Raw genomic sequence first — 20,278 nt, forward strand, 5'->3', positions numbered from 1 at the left:
AGGCGTAGATCCATAAACCACAAGAAGCAACACCCTCGATCTTGTAGCCCAAGATCCTGAACTTTGACAATATAGGATCCTTAGGAAACCGCCAGGAGATAGGATCCTCAACACCGACACCTGCTCCCACTTGTGGTGTAACCCCGAATGAGCGAGCTAATATGATCCAAGATCCCGAAGAAACCTTCATCACTCCTAATAACAAGGATCCTGGTAACTTTGTGAATAAAAATACTTTTAATACTAACTCTATGGACCTTGATGCAAAAATGAGTCTGATCATGGCCAGAGTGGCCCAACCTATACCAGAGGTATCCCCACGAGCCACAGGATCTGAAGATTTGCTCTTGCGATAGCTGATAATGAAGTCCCAAAGCGCTTCCAAATTCACAACATGGAGCCTTATGATGGAACTATAGATCCTGAAAAACATGTGACACAATACAAGGAAAGAATGGAGATCATCCCCATTCCAACACATTTGAAGGAAGTTTGCCTATGCAAGGGTTTCGGTTCGACCCTCATAGGATCAACCTTAAAATGGCTTCTTAACGTTCCTCCTTACTCCATTACTTCATTTCCTCACTTAGTTAATATTTTTAGCAATCAATTTTCTTATAGCAAAACATTCGAAAAAAACACTAGTTATCTTTACCGGGTAATGCGGGATTCGAAGGAATCCTTTACATATTTTGTGAATAGGTTTGGTAGGGAGGCTCTGAGTATCACCACCATCGATATGACAACTGCCATAGAATCCTTCAAAATAGGCTTAAAGAAGGACTATACTTTCTACGAAGACCTTGTAATGACTCCATGCAAAAGAATGGACGAAGTAAAAAACAAAGTACTAAGGTTCATCTGATCTTCACGCTCCCACGTGAATTCTGGTCCGCGTTTTGCACTCCATCGAACCTTCACGATCGGGATGTGACTTTGCTTTGTATGCTTCACCTCCCTATCCATAATCTCGACTGGTTCTTCGACGAACAGGAGGTTCTCGTTTAACTCAATCTCTTCTAAAGGAACGACAAGGGTTTCATCTGATAGACACTTTTTCAAATTTGAAATGTGGAACACTGGGTGCACGTTGCTGAGGGCGACGGGTAGCTGCAGCTTGTAAGCCACTGGACCAATCCGGGCAAGAATCTCGAACGGTCCAATGTACCGCAGGTTCAGTTTTCCTCTTTTCCCAAATCGAATCATCCCCTTCCATGGAGAGACCTTTAATAGCACGCGATCACCGACTTGAAATTCTAGTGGCTTTCGCCGCTTGTCAGCATAGCTCTTCTATCGGTCTCGCGATGCCTGAAGTCGAGCTTTGATCTGGACTATCTTCTTGGTTGTCTCATGAATGATTTCGGGTCCTGTAAGAGCATTGGCTGGCGATTGCCCTTTTTCTAGTTGCGTGTCACCCACCTCGGCCCAGCATAGGGGTGATCTACATTTACAACCATAGAGAGTCTCGAAGGGAGCAACCTTGATGCTCGTATGGTAACTGTTGTTATAAGAGAATTTGATCAGTGGCAAGTGGGCATCCCATGATTTGCCGAAGTCAATCACACAAGCTCGGAGCATATCCTCGAGTTTCTGAATGGTACGCTCACTCTGATCATTCGTCTGAGGGTGGTAGGCAGTGCTCATATCTAACTGTGTTCCCATTGCCTTCTGAAGAGATTGTCAGAACCTTGAGGTAAACCTGCTATCTCGATCCGAGATAATAGATACTGGCACTCCATGAAGTCTTACAACCTCCTTGAGATAGTTTCGGGTAAGCTTTTCCATCTTGTAGGATTCTTTTATTGGCAGGAAATGAGCGGATTTTGTTAATCTATCGACAATTTCCCAGATAGCATCCAATCCGACTGCTGTCTTTGGCAATTTAGTCACGAGTCCATAGTAATCCTTTCCCATTTCCACTCGGGTATCACTGGTTGTTGCAATAGTCCCGAGGGCTTTTGATATTCTACTTTCACCTTGGCGCATGTAAGGCACTTGCCCACGAAAGTGGCTATCTCTGCCTTGATATTAGGCCACCAATATTTCTGCTTGATATCCAAATACATTTTATCTGACCCCGGATGAATAAAATATCACGTCTTGTGGGCTTCATGCATGACTTTCTCTCTGAATCCCCCAATTTTGGGAACCCAGATTCTATTCATGAAGTAGTGGGTTTCGTCGTCTTTAACTTCGAGCTCCTTCTCCATTCCTCGTAGCGATTCACTAGCAACATTCTCTGGCTTCAATGCGTCCAATTGAGCTTCCTTGATCTGTGAAGCTAGATGCGATTGGATGGTGATTGACAGAGTCTTCACACGACGATTTGAATACTCCTTTCTACTGAGGGCATCGGCTACCACGTTAGCCTTGCCGTGATGATATTTGATCTCGCACTCATAATCGTTTAATAGCTCAACCCCTCTTCGCTGCCTCATGTTTAGTTCCTTTTAATTTAGAATGTGCTGGAGGCTCTTGTGGTCTGTAAAGATGGTGCACTTGGTACCATACAGGTAGTGCCTCCAAATTTTCAAGGCGAAGACCACCGCTCCTAGTTCTAGATCATGCGTAGTATAATTTACTTCATGCGTTTTCAGTTGTCTGGACGCATAAGCCATTACTTTCTCTCATTGCATGAGGACACAACCTAAACCCTGATTCGAAGCATCACAGTAAACTATGAAGTGCTCGGTTCCCTCCGGTTAGGATAGCACTGGAGCACTACAGAGGGCTTGCTTCAAGGTTTGGAAGGCAAACGCTTGCTTTTCGGTCCATTTGAAGGGTACGCCTTTTTGGGTTAACGTGGTGAGGGGTTTGACTATCTTGGAAAAGTCCTGAATGAATCTTCGGTAGTAACCTGTGAGACCTAAGAATTGATGAATTTCCGTTGGCGTTGCCGGAGTTGCCCAACTTTCGATTGCTTTGATCTTGGAGGGGTCCACACGTATTCCTTCCTGACTGACCACATGGCCCAGGAAGTTCACACTGCGGAGCCAGAAACTCGCACTTGGAGAGTTTTGCATACAAATTTTCGGCTCGCAGGGTTTCTAAGATCTGTCGGAGGTGTTGGCTATGATATTCTTCACTTCGAGAGTATATGAGAATATCATCAATGAAGACGATGATGAATTGGTCAAGGAATGGGCGACATACTCAGTTGATGAGGTCCATAAATGTAGCGGGGGCATTTGTTAGACCGAAGGGCATTACGGCGAATTCGTAATGACCGTATCGAGTTCGGAAAGCAGTTTTAGGAATGTCCTCATCTCGGACTTTGAGTTGATGATAACCGGATCTCAGATCTATTTATGAAAAGTAACTAACTCCTTGAAGTTGGTCAAATAGATCATCGATTCGTGGAAGTGAATACCGGTTTTTGATTGTGAGTTTGTTTAATTCCCTATAGTCGATGCACATCCTGAAGGATCCGTCTTTCTTTTTAACGAAAAGAACTGGAGCCCCCCACAGCGAGAAGCTAGGTCTGATAAATCCTTTACTCCGGAGTTCGCTTAGTTGGCTTGATAATTCTTGCATTTCTACAGGAGCCAACCTATAGGGTGATTTTGCGATTGGAGTGGCTCCAGGCACTAGGTCGATTCGGAATTCGATTTGTCGTTCTAGGGGTATTTCTGGAAGATCTTCTGGAAACAGGTCCGGGAAGTCACACGCCACTGGGATGTTGCGAATGCTCGCTTCCTCTTTGGTTTTATCCACCACATGAGCAAGGAAGGCGTAGTTCTTCTTTTGTAGACAATTTTGCGCCTTGATACTCGAGATGAGATGAAGATTTGTGTCAGATTTATCTCCGTAGATTATTAGGGTTTCGCGGTTAGGAAGATGAAGGCGAATGGCCTTCTCGTGACACATAATATCGACATGATGGGGGCTTAACCAATCCATGCCGATGATCACATCGAAACTCCTAATATTTACAGGCATTAAGTCTATTTGGAAGGTGTGATTGTTTAGAGTTAGCGTACACCCTACATAGATATCCTTAGTTGATTCAGTCTTCCCATTAGCCATTTCCACCATGAAGGCTTCATTAAGCTTTTGGGGTTGTTGTTTTAGTAAGTTTTTGAACTTATTACTAACAAAACTTCGTTCTGCCCCACTATCAAATAGGATGCATGCATACGAGTTGTTAAGTAGGAACGTACCGGTGACAACGGCTGGGTCCTGTACTGCTTCACCCTGACCCATTGTCAGCACTCTCCCTGCTGCTCCTACCCCTTGATTGTTCGCGTTGGGGCAGTTTCGCCTGAAATGCCCAGTTTTTCCACATTCGTAACAGGTATAGCTAGCTCCAGCATTGGTGTTGTTGTTATTGTTGTTGTTGTTGTTTGTCATCTGGTTCTGTGGGAGCTGAGTCCTACAATACTTTGCTGTGTGGCCCTTCCGGTTTCATCTTGTGCAACTCATCTCCCTGCATTCTCCATGATGGTGGAAGTTGCATATGCCACACTTGGGAAGATTTCCCGAGTACTGCTTGGAAGCATTTGGCGTGGTTGAGGCTGGAGCATGTGGTGTGGTGGTAGCTTGTGTTGCAGCATGGACAGACACCGTTTGTTGCTTCTTAGATGATTCCGAGTTTTGCTTCCCCCTTCTCTTGTTGTTTCTCCCCTTCTTGTTATCTTCTTCCTTCTTAACCTCCGCTTCCACTGTTTTGGCACCCTTCTTATTGCCATGATCATACAGTTTCTTGGCCAGTCTATTGGCGCTATCAAACGTCTCAGGGTTTGCTGCAATGACATTCCCTTGGATAGGTGCAGTCAATCCCCAGATAAACCTCTCAATCTTTTTCCCTTCCGAGGTGATCATCCCGGGACACAAAAGAGATATCTCACTAAACCGGGATATGTATGCGTCAATGTTGGAGTTTTGAACCGTGAGGTTCCATAACTCTTGTTCCATCTTCTGAATCTCACCTCTAGGACAATATTCTTCTAACAGCATCTCCTTTAGCTCTTCCCAGGGCATCACGTTTGCCACAGGGAGTGTCATGGCCTCTACGTGGCCATTCCACCAGGAAAAAGGGCTTGGTCAATTAGTGTGCAGGCTACGAACTTGACCTTACACTCATCCGGACATCCATAGATTTTGAAGACAGACTCTACTTTCTCGATCCATCGCTTAAGGGCTATCACACCTCCTGTCCCATTAAAGGTCCGAGGTTTGGCGTTGGCAAAGTCTTTGTAGGTGCATGCTCGTTCGGCTCAGTGGTTTGTCCCTTAATTGGTGCTCCTGACTCCCTACCTGTTGCCTTCTCCGTTGTTTCCATTGCGAATCTGTGCAAGTGCCGCAGTGACCGCAACAAACATTGCTGCCTGGAATGCAACTGAGTTTATTTCAGGTGGGGTCGGTGTTGCGTTGTTTCCACGGTTGGGTCTTTGAGGCATCTTTCTGTCATGGAATGGAAGGATGTTGAGTGCCTATTGTTTTGTGATTTTGTGATCCTATAGGCTAGGGGCATATTGTGTGTATTCGGGTAATTTCATGCATTAACATAAAACAAGAAAGTAAAACACATAGCAAATAACAATGTCATGATAAAACATAAAGCATTTTCATTAATACTAATAGTTTTGATACATGAAGATTTGCCAGAAGGCATACAGTACATAGAACTATAAAATCTGGCATCATAACGACTCTATAAGTAGTGTAATCACTTAAACATAGAGTCAGTAGTACATGGCATAGTACGCCTAAGAGAGACCTAATACTACTGAGGTACACCACCGATCCTGATCATATTAAGAAGTGTCTAAGGGTAATAGTGAAGTCATATCCAAAAATGTTGTGCCAACAACTGGGCCATCTCAGTCATTTCTCTGATGACCTCATCCCTCTCTTGCTCAGCTTGCACGACTCGCGCCTCCATAGCAAACAGATGTTGCCGAAGAGTGGCGATCTCTGCTTCCGGAGAACGATCCTCACCAACGGGGTCCGCTGGTGGAGTAGGGCGGTCCTGGTGTGTCTCATCGGTAGGTGGTTCGACAGGGGCCTCATTCGTGTCCCTATCTCCCTCCATGTCCTCGTCAGTCCCCTCGAACTCATAGTCGGTATCAGTGTACTCGTCGGGCCCGATGTCATGGGCTCCTCCTCAAGCATCCCTTGATCCACTAGTGATTGGTAGAAATGTACTCCTTGCTGATCATCATCCATGATGATTGCACGGGGGCGCGGGAACAAGTCATGTTTTGATTATTCCTATAGTATATATTTTTTTAGTTATTTATGTTTTGGGTTCCCTAGAGTTTTGGAGAGTAAGGTAGGCTTTTTGGAATCATTTCCTGCTATGATTACCCCCGAGCACATGTTGGTCATATTCTGAATAAATATAGTTGATTAGGCTATATTTATCCCTAATATGACTACATAACTGCCCAGGTTTAATCATAGTGTTCAATTTCCACTAGAAGCTTTTATTAGATGTTGTTAGATTATTATCGTAGTATGCGCACATAAGTGTGAGATTTTTGTTTTGTTCAGAGTTATTTAGTCCCATTGTGTTTATAGTTGCATATCATGTATGGTTAGATATGCTAGTTCACTATAAACATTGCTCTGATACCAACCTGTCAAACCCCCGAACCAGACGGCAGAAACGTCCGGGGGCTCGTGTGACTTACAATTGAATAATCATCACAATGAATATACATGAAACATAACACATTCATCACCAACATTACATAATACAACCAACATTATTCACATCAAGTACATTGTTAAAATACATAAGTTCTAATTGTTCAAAGTACGATAAGTGATATTACATAAACAAAACCATACACACTTGCATATCTTCCAGCTTAACGATTACATGAGAATACAAGTTATTTTGAAAACGGTCAACATATGTAATGTTGGTGAGTTCATAAGTATATTTGAGTAAAAGTCTTTGTTTCTTTCCTAAAACCTAGAAAATCCGATATCTTCTGAAAAATGTTTTGAAAATGATGTGAAAATCGAGTATAAATGCATGTGTGAATTTAATAGTTAAATTCTTGTATGAGTGTAGTTTAGGTTCGTTGTATTTTGAATAAATGATAAATGTATATGAATAATCTCCCCAGAAAATTTGATATTTTCTGTTTTTTATAACATCGTTTAGATTTTTGTATCGTTAGATAAGTCATTTTGTATTGACACAATTAAAGAATTTATCTTCAAAAGGTTATCTTTTGGTATTGAAACCCTTTATGAGCCGTTATAACCATACATGATAATGACTAGGTCGCCCGTCTTGGTATTTTTCGAAATGCCGGTCTTGACTAAGGATGTTGTCGCCCTAGACTGGCCTAGTCTAGCTGTAGCGAACAACGAAGGCGTGGGGGGTCACCCCGTATAGATCTATACACAAACTCCCGCTTTCCTATCAGGAAACTCTGATTATAACTACAGGCTACGATTGTACACTCAGAGGTTCCAACCGACATGTCTCACCAGATTCTTAACCCCTTTTTGTTCTATGTTTAACGTTTACGAATATGCAGTATGTTTTTGTATTCGAAAGGTACATATAAAAGTATTCGACATTTAATGATTACGCAAAGGTACAGTTACGGTCATATTAACATGTGAAATTTCCATTCCAAGCCCTATTAGCATGTAGTTGGACCACAAAGGCCCAACAACATGTAAAAGGGTAATTTAGGCCCAATAGGCATGTAAATGGGCCACAAAAGCCCAATAACATGTAATCCAATACTTAGGCCCAAATTAACATGTAAATGGGTCGTAAGACCCAATAAACACATCATGGAAAGCATTAGGCTCAATATACACTTAATTGGGCCCTTAGGGTCCAATGGCCAAGTACCGTGTATATTAGGCCCAATAAATAGTTATTGCTGTATTTCGTTCGTTTTGTTTTATTCCGTTGTTTGTTTTGACTGGAAGTTCAATAGACTGTTGATAAAAATCCTCTTTTTGTAAAAACAACGTTTTGGCCAACAATTCTCAAATTATTAAATTAGGCCCAAAGTTTGTAAAAATGACACTTTAGTCCATAATTTATAAAAGTTTGCAGTTTTGTCCCAAATGTCTATAAATTTATGGTTTTAACCCAAAATGTTATATTTTCACATTTAAAACGCTGTTTCGCAGAAAAATACATTTTCAGCCCCTTATTGGTAAAAACTGACACTTTCGGCCTGATTTTGGAAAACTTTACATTTTTGGTCCAATTTGAAAATAATTGATATTTTCACCTCTAAATTTGGTTTATTTACATTTAGGACTCAAACTTTGGCAAAATAACATTTTTAAACCTTAAATCTTCATTTTTTCGTAAATTGGGCCCAAAGGCCGTTAGGCCCAAAAGTTTGGCCCAATGAGCTTAAAGTTTCATTTTTGACCCTTTTAAAAGCATGTTTAGCATAAAAATACCTTTTATTACATGTAGGACCTATTTGGCCCTTTTAAAACAGAATTTTCACTTTTTACCCTTATCTTTTGTTTTCTTGACAATTTTGACCTTTAACAAGGTTTTGTTGAATTCTTTTGCATCTTAAACGTGTGTTCACTTTTGGCTTGATAATATGATGTATATAGTGTTGTAGTTTTTAGATCTTTGCTACACCATACTTAAAATTTCAAGATTCACTAAGATCTAACACATTTTTACCAAATAAACTAAGAATTCACACAAAACATGCATATAACACATAGATCTACACATTTTACATGCATTCTCCCCCCAAAATCATATGAAAACCGAAAATAAAGGGGGGTATGAACTCACCTTTGCTTGATGTTTCTGTTTTTGGAAGAAGAAGTGGAAAGATGAAGTGATTTTTCGGCCCTAGCAACTCCCTTGAGTAGATCTCGAACTTAAGAAGATTTCTAGGAGTATGATCACCAAAAACTTTGTTTAAAAGAGTGATCTATCAAGAAGATGAAGTTATAAAACTTGAGTGTGTAAAGGCTTACCAAGAATGATGATTATCTTGTGAAAATCCTCTTGAAACCTAAGCTAGATCTTGAGAATTTTGGAGGAAAAATATGGATTATCCTTGAGAGTAATGGAGAGAATTTGTGTAATGTGTGTGTGTGTGTTTATTGTCTTCGGCCGAGAGAAGAAGAGAGGGGAGAGAGAGAGAGAGAGAAGTGAGGTGACAAGCATGGATGCATGGGATCTTCACCTTGATATATGTTGGATATTATGGAGGTGGCACTCCAAAGTCAACCCCCCCCCCTAATTCTTCTTTTTTTATACATGGGCCGAGATTTTGGGCTAGGAGGAAAGAGTAGATTTGGTCCATTAACTATATCTAGGATACTTGGACGCTAAACATTAGGTTTTTCGGCCCATTGGGCTCTTGGAAGCATTCACGACCCAATTAGAGTAAAAGAATGGGCTTATGGCTCACTAAGGTTAGTTGGATTAGTTATGGCCCAATAAGGCCCATTAGGGTTAGAGTGGATCATTCTAGACCCAAATGGTCCAAAATGTTTTAGATTTATGAATTGGGTTCAATTAGGATCAAATTAGGGCTTCTAAGTCCAGTGAGTTTGAATTGGGTGCTTATTGGTCCATTAGGACCAATAAGGAACTCCTAGTCCAATATGGACTTAAACCATGGATCTTAGGGCTTCAGACTCTTTGATGAACATGAATGGTGAATCTAAATGTGCATTGAGTGAGATTCACTTATAATATAAGTTTTACAATAGTTGAATGGTTATACAGGAATAAAATTTCCTAGCTAAAATGCCAGTTGTGACAGAGTCTGTAAGGAGTTGAAATCCAAATGATTTCGACTCTCTATGTATTTACAAGGCATTGTTTGTATTAGAAGTTATTGTGATTATTATTAGCTTTTTTTATTAATTTATTATAAGTTATCGTGACTAATATTTTTAATTGTATTTTTTCAGCTGAGCTTCCAAAAAAAGAATGGGTTTATCAAAAACATCAAGCTAGGGAAGTTGATACGAGTACACAAGGGAAAGCCCGTGGATTTGGTTTTCAATAGGGAGATCACATATTCCCGTGTCGGGAAGCGTGCTAATTGTTTTTCACATGAGAGTGGGAGGTATATGTGGATGAACATCGCTTTCAACATATCTGGTTGGAACAATGTTTCCCCCACTATAAGGAATGCAACAGTCGTGCATCCAAATGTAACTTGGATAATATTTTAAGTTTAGTTGTGATTGGTATTAATTAACTAACTTTTCTGTATTTGTAAAATGAGTTTGATTTGGATAAGGTTAACTTGGATCCCGAACGTGCTCAGTTGTTGCGGAGCATTGATGCGAGTCTTGCAAAAGCTTATAGAGGCCGGAAAAGTAAAGCCCAGACTTATTTTAAGGATATCGGGGGGACTGCAGATATCCCAAGGGCATTAGACAACCCCCTCCCCCATGGGTATGTCACATGAAAAGTAGGCACATGTTGTCGAACATTTTCAAACGCCCGGAGTTTTAAAGCGTTCGACGCCAAAAAAAGAAGTCTGTGCAATACAACAAGTTGTAAACAGAGGGGGGTCAAACTCGTATAGCAATGCCTGTTTTAAAGAAGTAAGTTATGATATATTTAACTGTTTATTTAAAGTATAATTAATCTAATTTTTATTGTTAAATAGGACATCACTCGAATCGAAGCATTTCGTAAAGCTAATATTAATCGCTAAGGGTTATTTAGTAGTCCTGCAGTCGAGCAACAATACGTAAGTGGTTAATTTGTATTTTCATATAAGTGTTTATATCGTCAAGGGGTATTTAGTAATCTAATTTTTATGATGTTTATCATTTTAGAAAAATATAGTTGGCTTTATTCCAAGAGATCAATCAGCAAACCCAAGCTTCTTCTGAAGCAAGCGGTCTAACACCAAGTGATATAAAAAAATGTTTGAAAGAATATCAGGTGTTCCACGTGGGCATATAAGAGGCATTGGGCATAAACCTCCTATGGTTGTGTCTATGTACGACCAGGAACAAACAATGACACAACAACCACCACAATCACAGGTATTTGTGAGTTTAAGTTGAAAAGTAAAATGCTATAATGGAAAAACGAAAAAAATAGGATGCTATAATGATATGTTGGTAATTTTTTGTTTAGTATATAGTACAATGCTATAAGGGAAACTAGAATGCTATAATGATATGTTGGTATTTTGTATTTTTGTAATTTTGGAAAGTACAATGTTATAATGAAAAAATGAAAAAAAAGTACAATGTTATAATGTATATGCAATATTGTGTATCATGTAGTTTGGTTATAGTTTGATATGTTGGTATTTTGTAGTTTGGTAATTTTTTGGAAAGTACAATGCTATAATGGTAAAATGGAAAAAAAGTACAATGCTATAATATATATGCAATATTGTGTATGATGTATGTTTAAGTGTATTTGGAAAGTAGAATGCTATAATGATATGTTGGTTATAGTTTGATATGTTGGTATTTCTTATTTTGTAATTTTTGGAAAGGACGATGCTTATATGATATGTTGGTAATATATTTTGTTTTCTTTGTAGTTGGAAATGCTGCAAACAATACTAAATGACTTGCCTGTTCTGCGGCACTGGAAGACTGATTTCACTTATTGCCGCCACGAAATGATAATGAAGGAAACGATGGGAGTGATGAGGACGAGTAGCAACTTTTTTAAGATTTTATGAAATGTTTTGTTTGAATGAATATTTTGGACAGGTTGTGTATGGATTAATATTTTTGCAAAATTAAGTTTTGTAGTAGTTTTTATGCATGTTATATTGTTTCTTATAATTTTAATGTTAAATAAATAAATATATTTTAGCGGCGCGCCTTTAGTGGTGACACATAAGTATTAGTGGCGACAAATCATTAGCGGCAACCGATAACATTAGCGGCGACAAGTTGAGCATTTGCAACGAGACAATAGCGGCGATCTTTTTGCGGTGACAGGTCGCCGCTAATAGCTTTAGGCGACATGCACACTCTTTTGAGGAGGCGCCTGTCGTCGCTAATGATCATGTTTCTTGCAGTGTTTAAAATTAACCTTGCTCAAATCTTATAGTGACGTTTTTGAGTTGTTTTTCAAAAATTCTTTTATCTTCAATTTCTTAACCATTTACTATCATTTGGTTTGTGATAAGGATTATTTGGTTATAGAATTATTCTAATGATTCATAATCTCTCATTCTGAAGTTATCAAACTAGCATCTTAGTGTTTGCAATCTTAATAGGCTAGCTATCACCTTTTCTTCGCGTTTGTAACTCTTATGCAATGTATCCCACGCATCCTTTTGTTTTCAAGGATTTCAGAGGTTTGTGGTGAAGTTAGGTCCTTTTGATTTGCTGGTTTGTTCAATCCATTTTCAACAAAACTCTATAGGTCTTATGACTCTGGACCCTCATTTGGATGCTCCAATGGTTATAATTTCTTCCATTTAACTTACTTGGTGAAGCCATATATAGTTTGTCTATATCGTGGTAAGAAGACAAAAACGTGTGAAACATAATTGATGATCTTATAACCTTAAGGCCCTCATACCACTTTGTTGTTTAGAACAGGATTAGTGAATTGCAAGAAACTTATTTCAACTCTAAATACGGGAAATGCAAACTTTTACTAAATAATCGTTGATTGAAGCTTCATACACATGGACACTTATTTATACATACCATAATGAAATGATTAAGACATAACCGTTGTGACTTTAACAAGAATAGCATGAGTATCTGTTTGTGTGAAAATTGCATCTCTGTGTGCTACAAATGACTTTTATGCAACATGAAGAGGGCTATTCTAGAACCAATACCTGCAAACTAAATGACACTCAAGAATGAAGTAGGTTTGGGAAGTATTGGGATTTTGATAGTCCCTTCAAGCATCAACACTACTTTCTTCATTGAGGGGCGGAGGGATGGATCCTCTTGAATGCACCAAAGGCCTATCTTGATCATCCGGTCTAGTGAGCTTCTATCTACATCCTCATCATTCACTAGCTTTCCTAATTCATTTGCTTTATAACATTCGTAGACCCATTCTTCGAGAATAGCTTCCTCATAAGGAAAGTCGTTGTCAAACTTCCTTCGACAACATAAAATCTCGAAAAGAACAATTCCAAAACTATACACATCGACTTTAACTGTTATGGGGAGCTTTTTGTGCCATTCAGGCGCAACATAACCCCTTGTTCCTCTTATCAAGGTGGATGTTCTAGTTTGGTCATGTTCGAGTAGTTTTGCCAATCCAAAGTCGGAAATCTTGGCACATCCATACTCGTCCATGAGGATATTTTGAGGCTTGATATCACAGTCAATTATGGGTGTTTCACATTCTTCATTTAAGTAGAAGATTCCATGGGCAATGTCGAGTGCGATCCTAATTCTCTCTGTCCAACACGGCTTGCTTTCTTTGTAACGAAATAATACATCCGCAAGTGATCCTCTGGTCATGTACTCCAAAACGAGGAGCCTTTCGGGACCATCACAGCAATAACCTAGCAGCCTTGTTAGATTACGATGATAAGTTCTCCCAATCACTTTCATTTCAGTTTGAAACTCCTTTTCCCCTTCTTGTGCCAACTCTTTCTTTAATTTCTTCACGGCCACCATCTTCATGTGGCTCTCTATTATTCCTTTGTACACTATTCCAAATGATCCTCTACCCAATTCTTCTTTAAAACCATTTGTCATTCTCTCTAGCTCAGCATATGAAAATGCCCGGAGCCCAACATCCTCGAACAATTGAACATTTACATGCTCAGAAATCTTTTTGTATGCCCAAACATGAGATCTCCACATGATCACTCCAGAAAGTAGCAAAATGAGTACTGCAATTGAGACAAGTGAAACCCCTATAACCAAGAATTTCACTTGTCGCACTTTCCTGACCTGGTCTGATGGGTAATTAGTGGGATTCAATCCGTTATTTACAAAAGCCACATATACTTTAATCAATCCGACATTTAACTCACTATCTCTTACTCGAATGTATCTTATAGGGAGCCTCTGCACCCTGCAATTCTCAGGTGGTGTGAACAGTGCCGCCTCGCATTTGCAGTCATTCATACAAGCAAGTGAACACTCTTCTTGGTTTGATGCTTTTGGGAGAGCATATGCCGCATCTTCCCAATAAGTATTATTAGGCAACCTTATCATCTGGGAAAAATTACCTTTATCTCCATCAGGAATTTTGCAGGTTTCTGCTGTGTAATATCTTTTGCAACCTGAAGACCAAGACCCAGGTTTCACAAAATCAAACCCTGGTAAACATCTGCATGTCGCAGCATCGTTCCTGACATAACAATACCCGTTTACGCCACAAAGTCCTATCGCAACACACTTGTCTGTAGAAGATTCATATATGACTGATTCATTCTGGCTCGTGTTACTTAAATTATGAAAATAAAGTCGAAAGATGTCGTCGACGTCAAATTTCATGCGATAGATTGCATCTTCTCTAGAATAGCCTTCTTTCGTTAGATTCGTTAGATTCCTGATATAAAAAGTTGAATTTTGCAACAAGTACAGAAAGCCACCGGAATCAAGATTCAGTGTCACGTTAGGTCCCTTGTCGAAGGTGCCAGTCGCCCAGTATGGAGTGATAGGTCCATTTGGAAACCCAAAATTCAGGTATTCGACAAGGTTCCCATTGGATTGCATACTGAGCTGGAAAATCCCAATGGAGTGGTCAGTCTCCGAGACACAAGAAAGTAAATTTTGATCGGGTACAAGACGCTGTCCAACCAAAAGGGTATCAGTAGGGTGGTCAAAGCTTTGCCATAATATCGTCCTCCGTTCGGAATCATAGAGCACAAAGTTGCCGGAATCTTGCATGGAAGCAATAGAAGCACCGCCGGTACTATAGATACTGATCTGTTGGCCTTGTGTTTGGTCCACGATCACGAGCCTTCCATCGGTTGTGAAAGTCAAAGTAGCATTACTGGAGAGTGGAAGGGTGTCGCGTCTGGCCGTCCATACCACAGTTCTTTCCGCAATTCCGGCGATAAAAATACCGACCGCGTAGCCACCTGTCTGTGGGAAGAAACCAAAGGCGTATAGTCGCGATGGCGACAACCATGAGGTGGTCGCACCTGTAGGCCTTAAAGAGGAACCTCTTGTTACATTGGATTGGGCTTTTGCTATATTGAAGGTAAGGAAAATGGTGAAGACAAAGGAAATTTAGCTGGCTAGATGATCAGAACGAGAAGTCGCCATTTATGATAATAAAGGTATAAATCGCCCGGTTTTATAGGAAAAAGGAAGTGGGAACATTTTTTAAGCAGATATCTAGCATTTAAAATTATCTATTAGTAAAATATAATATAATTAGGTAGTTTATAAATCAAAATAACTGTTTCAAAATGAAGGACTTGTAACAGTTCTAAGGACAATATTCTTCCTATGGTGCAGACAGTTTTTTTTTTTTTTTTTTTTTTAATTTTTTTTAAGCTATAAGCGTAATAAAAAACAAAAAACTTTGAGATGTTAATTAAATTTTTTATTATTATTACATATCATTATTTTATCAATATTTAATGCACAATATTAGACGTAGTATCCTTGCTATAATTTACATATTGATTTCATTTTTTTGATTTGATCTAGTTTTGTAGTGTTTTATTTTGATTTAATATTATTGGTTAGGGTCGTCAATTAAAAGGATTGGTTTTAATTTGGTTTAGATAAATATATAAATCATTAAATTACATGTATAATTAGTTTTAGATTCTATAACTAATAATTTTTTCTTTTAATAAAGGGTTGATATTATAATAATGTAATGCGTGAATGTGTTGATATTATAATAATGTAATGTGTGAATGTGCGTGTGTTGCGTACAAACATCTATATAGTTAAAATCTTTGCATATAAATAACGTTATTGTTAAATTTGATAATACTTCGTAATTAGGGTGTGCGAGATGCTGTTTAGAGTCAAAACCGCAAACCGCACCGCATATGCGGTTTGAATATTTTATAAACCGCAAACCGTACCACAGATGTTCAAAACCGCGTTATGCAGTGCGGTTTGGTGCGAGCTGTTTATGCGGTTTGATGAGTTGCTTAACATTAAATCTATCAAAAGACCAAAAAACTGGCCCGGTTAAAAAAATTGATTGCTTTCATTTTATAAAAACAAATACAATGTTCAAGTTAAATCCTTTTTAATAAATTTTGATTCATGCTACTATAGTTCTTAAGTAACATTGTTATTATTTTATATTGCCATTATAGTTACTATATCTTGTAAACCGTGGGATCTTGATCTAATAATGATTTAATGTTACGTTATAGATATTTGGTTATTGTAAGAAATATATTTAAATATATCGTTTCTAAATCGTGATTTGAAGTTATAACAAAGTAAAGATATATATATATATATATATATATATATATATATATATATATATATATATATATATATATACCATGCGGTGCGGTGCGGTTTGAACCGCTGTTTTATAAATACAAACCGCAAACCACACCGCATAGTGCGGTTTGATAAAATGATGTACCGCAAACCGTACCACACAATTCTAATGTTATGTAATTTATAATTGATGGTATTTTCATTTAAAATTATTGTTCATTATTTTTAAACCACTTATTATTAATAAGTTAAAGAAAACTTTTAAAAAACACTTAATATTCTTATTCAAATATGAAACATATACTAAATAATAAAGTGATAAGATTGACAATTTGCATTTCAAAAGAGATTTGCATGGATAATATGACATATCTATGATTTTTGTAGTTTGATTTTATTATTTACAACTATTGTTTGTTAATTTTAAAATCACTTATTATTATTAATAAGTGAAAGAAAGATTTTAAAAATCACTTATTATTATACTTAAAATGTTAAACCTATACTAAAATATAAAGTGATAAGATATACAATTTGCATTTTAAAAGAGACTTACATGGATAATATGAATAATATGACATATTGATGATTTTTAATTAATTGTTGCTTTGAAGTAACACAAACAAACAAACATATATACAATATTTAATTAAATATTATCTATATAACATTCCATAACATATGATCGATAACACGAATCTAATCTAATTTACATTAAAATTTCAACCACAACATACAATGATTGTGTTAAAAGAATACTTAAACCAAGAAAAAAAATTAGTATATAAGAAACTTACAAATTAAAAACTTTAACATAGTAACATGATTTGAAAAATAGTCCAAAGCCTTCAAATCAACACAAAAACCTTTAGACTTGTTTTCTTTGTGAATTTTGTATGTGATTGATATTTGTGTGTCTACTCAAAGAGATTGTCCTTTTATAGTATACTATCCATTAACCAGCTTATTAAACATATTATATAAGTTATAAAACCTTTGAATGGTAAATCATTATTAAGAGACTTTTGAGTGGTATTCATTCAAATAAGAGGTTTAAAATGAATATGGTTTGAGTAAAACGCATCATGAGCATTTCAAAAGAATGTGGTGAAAGGAAAAATGCTTCTTTTATAAGTATTACTAGGCGAATTCTCGCGCGTTGCGCAGAAATATCTATATAGTTGAAATCTTTACAAATATATGTCTGTTTTAAAATATAACAATAACGTTGTTGTTAAATTTGATATAATAATTCGTTTACTAAATTGATATAATATGTTGATTATTTTGAATTATATGATAATATATACATCTATTATAACTGCATAATCTCAATCGTTTGAATAATTTTTACCCGCGAGTTACTAATGAATAAAATTAAGTATAATATATGGTTTAATGTTATAATTATTTAAAATATCAAACATTGTTTTTTTATTTTAAAAGTAACAATATAATCATTTATATAGAGTTATTTTTAACTATTGTTATTGTAAGTTATTTTAAACTACTTATTTGAAAACTTTTGACGATTATAAAAATATATTTAGGAAATATTTTAGTTAAATTGAGATTACAATTTAGTTTTTGCATCTAGCACTACAATTTATCACTTTTAACTATTCACAAAATATTCATTGGGTTTTTAAGTGGAACTGAAATTTATATTTAAGTTGACACTGTAATGTTATATTTAAATTAACAATTTAAGTATTTTGTCCAAACTGTTCAAAAGTTGTACCTTTAAACTGATAATGGTTTACATAAAACAACATATTAAATCTAATAAATTAAGTATAATATGTTAAAAGTTAAAGTCATACTTTATAAGTAGAAGTAAATAAATTATTTTAATATTGAAATTTAGTTTATTTATGGTTACACTTTAGGTTTGATATTTATTTAACCTTATTAACCAACTTATAATCATTATTAGAAAGACACTACATTTTATCACTTTTAACTATTTACAAAATATTCTTTGGGTTGTTTAAGTTCAACTAAAATTTATATTTAAGTTGACTCTATAATGTTATATTTAAATTAATAATTTATGTATTTTATACAAATTGTTCAAAAGTTTTAACTTTAAAATGATAATAGTTTACATACAACAACATATTAGACCTAATAAATTAAGTATAATATGTTAAAAGTTAAAAACATAACTTTATAAGTTGAACAAAAATCTATTCTTTTAATATTGGAATTTAGTTTATATATGATTACACTTTAGGTTTGATATTTATTTAACCTTATTAATCAACTTATAATCATTATTAGAAAGAAATTGAAAAGTCATGGAAATTTCAAATGAATGTGGTGAAAGAAAAAATTCATGGGAGTTTCAAATGAATGTGGTGAAAGGAAAAATGTTTCATTTATAAGTATACTAGGCGAATATCCGCGCGTTGCGTGAAATACAATTATAAATTTAAAATATATGTTGTTTAAATATAAAAATGTCGTAGTCAACTTTGATATAATAACTCTTATACTAATTTGGTATTCAATATTGATTATTTTGAATTATATGATCATATATAAATCTATTAAAACTATATAGTTTGTCGTCTCAATGGCCTCTACCAGCATTTTATTCATAAATAAAATTAAATAGAGTATATGAATTAATATTATTTATAGTTGTTGTTATGATTAATTAGTTCAAAAAGTAAATTTTAAAAACTTTATTTGATTAACTTTTTTATTTTTATTACTGTAGTTACTTAAAACATCAAACATTGTTTTTGTTTTTAAAGGTAACAATATTACTTTTAACAATTATCGTTGTAAGTTATTTGTAAAACACTTCTTTATAAATTATTAATGTTTAAAATAATAGTTCTAGGAAATATTTTAATTGAACTGGGATTACAACTTAGGTTTCATGTTTAACACTATAATTTATATCTTGTAACTATTTATAAAATAGTCGCTGGATTTTCTTTAAGTTTAATTGAAATTTCCATTTTAGTTACTTTAAAAGTATATTTCAATTAATAATTTAAGTATTTTATATAAATTATTCCAAAGTTGTGGCTTTTAACTGACAAATTTAAGAAATAACATATCAAAACTAAGTAGAAGTAAAATAAGTTAATTTAATATTCAAGTTTATTTAATTTTAGGATTACAATTTAGGTTTTGCATCTATTTAACATTATTAACCAATTTCGTCACACCCCAAAACCGCAACGACGAAATCGTTCAGGGGTGGAGGACGTCATGTACAATATCACAACAATGCATAGTAGTAAACAAGCAACAACATCATCCATTGTACTAATAATATAATTTTAATACAAGTGTGTTCTGTCAAGTTTAATAGACACCAAAAATATGAATCAAAATAAAAGAAGAGTCTTGAACGAGCTCCTTCTTCTCAAAATCTGGCACCGGTACCTGTCTACTGGTGACCTGAGAATACAAGTTATTTTGAAAGAGTTTATCAGCTTTAAAGCTGGTGAGATCATAAGTATTTTAGCGTCATTGCTTGTATGAAAGTGTTTGTAAGTATGTGATGTATGTTCTCTCTGTATGTTATTGTTTGTTTCTCGTTGTAGTATTCTCTATCTGTATGTTATGTTTGTTTCTCATCATAGTGTTCTCTATCTGTTTGTTATGTTTGTTTCTCATCATAGTGTTCTCTATCTGTATGTTATGTTTGTTTCTCATCATAGTATTCTCTGCTTTCATGTTAGGCCACCAGTATGGCTTTTTCAGATCCAGATACATCTTATCTGAACCTGGGTGGATGGAATAACGAGTGTTGTGCGCCTCGGTCATGACCAAGTCTCTGAAACCACCGTGTTTCGGTGTCCAGATCTGATCCATGAGATATAAGGCTCCGCCACCCTTGACTTCCAAGTTCTTATCCATCCCTCTCAGGGATTCACCCGCCACATTTTCAGGTTTCAAAGCATCGAGCTGAGCCTCCTTAATTTGCGTGGACAGG

The 20,278-nt window shown here is 36.2% G+C and overlaps 1 pseudogene; it reads right to left on the reverse strand.

Annotated features, from left to right (window-relative positions):
• Nucleotides 1-12,715: 12,715 nt before the first annotated feature.
• On the reverse strand, nt 12,716-15,162 carry LOC145134784 (G-type lectin S-receptor-like serine/threonine-protein kinase LECRK1; annotated as a pseudogene).
• Between the last annotated feature and the right edge of the window lie 5,116 nt (nt 15,163-20,278).

The sequence above is a fragment of the Lactuca virosa genome, chromosome 8 (genome assembly GCF_052849685.1).
Source record: "Lactuca virosa cultivar CGN04683 chromosome 8, Lactuca_virosa_CGN04683_v6, whole genome shotgun sequence".
Classification (NCBI taxonomy): Eukaryota; Viridiplantae; Streptophyta; class Magnoliopsida; order Asterales; family Asteraceae; genus Lactuca; species Lactuca virosa.